The sequence below is a fragment of the Physeter macrocephalus genome, chromosome 6 (genome assembly GCF_002837175.3).
Source record: "Physeter macrocephalus isolate SW-GA chromosome 6, ASM283717v5, whole genome shotgun sequence".
Lineage (NCBI taxonomy): Eukaryota > Metazoa > Chordata > Mammalia > Artiodactyla > Physeteridae > Physeter > Physeter macrocephalus.
The window spans coordinates 5,796,265-5,801,481 of record NC_041219.1 but is presented as its reverse complement, the minus strand read 5'-3'; the positions used below and the strand labels follow the sequence as shown (position 1 = coordinate 5,801,481).

General features: G+C 39.9%; 1 pseudogene; it reads right to left on the bottom strand.

Annotated features, from left to right (window-relative positions):
• Positions 1 to 3,592: 3,592 nt before the first annotated feature.
• On the bottom strand, positions 3,593 to 4,087 carry LOC102988915 (60S ribosomal protein L23a-like; annotated as a pseudogene).
• Between the last annotated feature and the right edge of the window lie 1,130 nt (positions 4,088 to 5,217).

Below are 5,217 nucleotides of genomic sequence, written 5' to 3'. Positions count from 1 at the left end.
AATAGATAACTAATAAGAACCTGCTGTATAGCACAGGGAACTCTACTCAATACTCTGTAATGGTCTATATGGGAAAAGAATCTAAAAAAAAAAAAGAGTGGATATATGTAGATGTATAACTGATTCACTTTACTGTACACCTGAAACTAATACAACATTATAAATCAACTATGCTCCAATAAATATTTTTTTAAAATGTGTTCTTACCAAAAAAAAACAAAAACAAAAACCCAGAACAAAAAAACAAATCTCATGTCTTATGACTCATTTTCCTCATTCAGCTTTGGCCACACTGGCCTCCTTGCTGTTCCTTGAACACACCATTTATGTTCTACCTGCAGGGCCTTTGCGCTTACTATTCTATCTAAGATGCTCTTCCCCCAAACTCCTCTATGGCCTGTTTCCTGACCTCCTTCAGGGTTATACTCAAAAGTCGCCTTCCTTGACCACTATTTAATTTAATTTAATTTAATTTAATTAACTTATTTATTTGCTGCACCACACCGCTTGCGGGATAGTAGTTCCCCTGCAGTGGAAGCACAGAGTCCCATCTTCTGGACTGCCAGGGAATTCCCTTGACCACTTTATTTCAAACTGCAACCCTTCCCCAGAATTCCCTAACCCCCTTCCCTGCTTTATTTCTCTCTATAGCATTTATCATAGAGTATGTAAAATTTAATATACCTTCGCTTTACTTATTTATTGTGTTTATTATTTCTCTCCCTATACTAGAATGCAAGCTTCATGAACTAAGAGTGGTTTTTTGGTCTGTATTGTTCACTGCTGTATCCTTTGAGCATAGTAAGTGCCCAATAAATATTTGTTGAGAGAATCAGTATAACTAACGAAGTGTAATATCCACCATATGTAAAGTACTACTACACATCAAAGGAAACATAAAACCAACTGAAAAACTAGCCAAGGATATGAATAATGACTTCAAAGAAGAAATACACAATCAATAAACCTAAGAAAAGGGACTCAACCTCACTAGTAATCAGTGAATTAAGCAGAATGAGCTCTCTTTTCATAACCATCAGATTTGCAAAAAGTTTTAAAATCTAACAATACCAAGCCTTGGCAAGGACTAGAGCATCAGGAACTCTCATGCATTGCTGGAACAACTTTGGATATTTGAAATATCTAGTAAATACTAGATATACACATGCCTTTCACCCAGCAATTCCAGTCCTGGATATAGACCCAAGAAATAAGTGCTAACATATATTTTTACAAGAGACATGTAACAGAACGTTCATGTTAGCATTATTAATAATAGTTCCAAACGAGAAATTTAAATGTCCATTAGGAGTTGAATAAATACATAAATTTGGTACGTGCACACAGTGGAATATTGTACAACAATGAAAGTGAGTGAATTATAGCCAAACAACAATATGAAAACGACCTGAAACAACCAAAAAGCCAAAATGTAACATCCTGGACAACGTAGTTCCCTGTGATACAGCACGGAGCAGGGAAAGGATGGGAGATGGTTCTGAGAGAAAACAGGAAACTGACAGGCACACATGGGAAGTTGGGTTTGAGTGCAGCTCCTCTTCCTGGTGAGACAGATGGGTGTGTGGTCCAGTCAGCCCATTTCCAGACAATGCAGAATAAGTTCCTGGAGTTATTTTTGATTTATCCACTTTGTCATTCTACAATATATTTCCCTGTCCACTCTTTACCCCCTCTATTCACCCACTCCAATGGTCACTCCTCCATTTATCAGATAGTACATTGGGTGCTATAGAGACTAGAAGGAAGTATAAGATGTGCACTCTGTCCTCTGGGAGTTTAGTATCTAGGTTTTTTTGAGGGGGGGCGCCAGAGCAGCTTGTGGGATCCTAGTTCCCTGAGCATGTATAGATCCCAGGCCCTCCGAAGTGAGAGCACAGAGTCCTAAGCACTGGACCGCCAGGGAATTTCCCCCTAGAATCTAGTTTTAAAGGTAATACTGATGCTGAAGTGCCACATTCATTTGCTCATTTAAAAAAATGTTATCATAAGGTAGTATACTAAGTATCCTGGGAACTTAGGCCAGAAAGAGATTGCTTCTGACTGAGGTAGACAGGGAGATTTCTAGGAGAGAGTTGAATTTCAGATATATTTTAGAAAATGGCTAAGGTTCCTGTGGGCACACATGGGGAAAAGCTCATGAATAATAATAACTCATGATGGTAGAGAACATAAGGGAGGTTCAGAAAAGGACATCCAACAGGGGTGGATTGAAAGACAGCACAAATGTAGGGAAGAATGGGGAGAGAAGGGTAAAAAGGAAGGTTGAAACTGTATATTGAAGAATTTGAAAGGGATGCTAAGGAGTTTTAACTTCAATTAACAGGTTTTGACATGGGAATAATTTGGTCAAAAATGTTATGGAGAAATAAACTGGCAGTAATAATGCAGATTAGCTTGGAAAAGGGTGTCTGAAAGCAAATACGTTTATTAAGAAAAAGAGATTATGTTAACTACTTCATGGGAATTCCCTGGTGGTCCATTGGTTAAGAATCCTCCTGCCAATGAAGGGGACATGGGTTCGACCCCTGGTCCGGGAAGATCCCACATGCTGCAGAGCAACTAAGCCTGTGTGCCACAACTACTGAGCCAGTGATCTAGAGCCCGTGAGCCACAACAACTGAGCCCACGCGCCTAGAGCCCCTGCTCCGCAACAAGAGAAGCCACTGCGGTGAGAAGCCTGAGCACCTCAACGAAGAGTAGCCCCCGCTCGCAGCAACTAGAGAAAGCCCGCGTGCAGCAATGAAGACCCAACGCAGCCAAAAATAAGTAAATAAATTTTTAAAAAACAAGGTAATTTTTATTAGTTATTGTTATATAAAAGTAAGTGTGATTAAAATACACTGTCTCAGCAGTGAACAATATTTACATGAACATAACAATGTAAACATGAACATTGAAATAATCAAAACTCCTATATTGGGAGGATGGAAGTACAGAGAAAGATGACTTCTCTTTTTTTTTTTTTTTTTTTGTGGTACGCGGGCCTCTCACTGTTGTGGCCTCTCCCGTTGCGGAGCACAGGCTCCGGACGTGCAGGCTCAGCGGCCATGGCTCACAGGCCCAGCCGCTCCGCGGCATGTGGGATCTTCCCGGACCAGGGCACGAACCCGTGTCCCCTGCATCGGCAGGCGGACTCTCAACCACTGCGCCACCAGGGAAGCCCGATGACTTCTCTTTTATGCTGGTTGAGTTTAAGTTATACCTGATGGGACTCCAGGCGGAAATGTCAAAAAGCTATAGGATGTCAAGCTAGAGGTACACATTTTTTTTAGCAATCTGCTTGAGCTGTGAACGTGGGTAAAATTACTAAAGTGGACAGTGTAGAGACCAAGTTGAAGACAAAGAACAGAACTATGACCCTCTTTACAGTCCAATGAAAGCATTCAATAAAGATGTAAATAAGCAGTTAGAGGGAGAGGTACTTGAAATAGGAAACTTTATGGAAGAAAGGGGAAAAGACATTCTTAAAAAAGGTGTAATAATATAAAATATTTCAGAAAGCTCAAGGAAGATGAACAAAGTCTCTTGGTTTTGTTTTTTATTCTTTATTTTTAAAATATGGGTGAAAAGATATATTTAGAATTAGCCATCTGGACTCAGTTTAGATGATCCCAATTTTGTTGGCAATAGTCAAGGCACCATAGTCAGGAGCCAGTGGAACATATGCCTTCTTCTTTCCTTTAGGCCTGATGAGAGTGTTGACCTTGGCCACATCAGTGTCATAGAGCTTCTTCACAGCCTGTTTGATCTGGTGCTTGTTGACCTTGACATCCACAATGAACACAGTGTGTGTTATCTTCTGTCTTCTTTATGGCTGACTCAGTGGTCAGGGTGCCCTTGATGATGGCGTAATGATCAAGCTTGTTTCTCCTGGGTGTGCTCATCTGAGGGTATTTGGGCTGCTTTCTGAGCTGCAGTGTCTTAGGCTGTTGGAAGTTGGATGACATTCCTTTCTTCTCTTTTATTGTGGATGCCTTTCATCACTGCCTTCCTCGCCTTCAAAGCCTTTGGCTTTAGGAGGGTAAAGAGCAGGGACTTCCTTCTTTGCTTTCGGCACCACCTTCATGAAAAGCCAAAGGCTCTTGGTTTTCGTGGTGAGGAAGTCACTAGTGACCTTCTACAGAAGAGTTTCGTTCGGTGGCGGGGAGAACAAGAATTAGGGAATAGGGTAAAAGGCAGCAATATGAGAGTCTTAAAAACTTATTGGCATTACATGGGGCCAAAGTATCACTCCAGGCATTGGTTATTTACTGATTGGAAAAAAAGTGTATGATAACTTAACAGTGGGAAGATCTGGCTGTTGCCTCCTTAACTCAGTAATTAACGTTAGCATCACTAAAAGTGAGACAGTTAGAAGTGATGGCATAAAATGTGATGCAATATAAAGCACACAGCACCAACTAGGAATATTCCCAACAAAAATATTTAACTTGAAATCAGCCTTTATATCTCATCTCCATTTTACAGAAAATACAGGGGTAGATGAACCTCTAATGACACCAAAAAATAAACAATCAGACAAATCCAGAAAGTGGGACATTAAATAGGGACAATGGGCCCAGTCTCTTCAACAACTCAATGACATAAAAAGAGGGTGGGAAGCACTGTTGAAATCAAAAGAGAATTAAGCCTTCCTAAGCAGTGCATGGTCTTTAATTGAATTTTACTTGAAAAAGACAGCTGTAAAACACATTTTTTGAGATCACTGGGAAAATGTAAATATGATGTGTTATATAAAATGAAGGCTTTATTCTTAGTTTTGCTAATTGTGATGATGATATTTTTAAGAGATGCATTCTAAAGTTTTTAGGGGTAAAATGTCAAGATGTCTATCATTTGATTTAATATTTCAGGAGAGGGAAGATGAAGCAAATATGGTCAATTGTTAAATCTGGGTGCAAGAATATAGGTATCTATTATGGTATTCTACTTTTCTGTATGTTTGAAAATTAAAATAAACTTAGTGGTAAAAAGAAAGTGATGAAGTAGTAGCTTGAGGCAATAACTGTGTCCAGGTTGCTTTTACTGTGGACATGTTTGCAAGCTAAAGGGAAGGAGGCAATACAGAAAGAGAGAGAGGGGAACAGATGGAGCAAAGCCCAAGAAGAAATGGGATAGGATGGAATATAAGGACACGTGAAGAGTTTAGACCCAGAAAGGAAGATCAACACCTATTCCTCGGAGACAAGAGGGAGA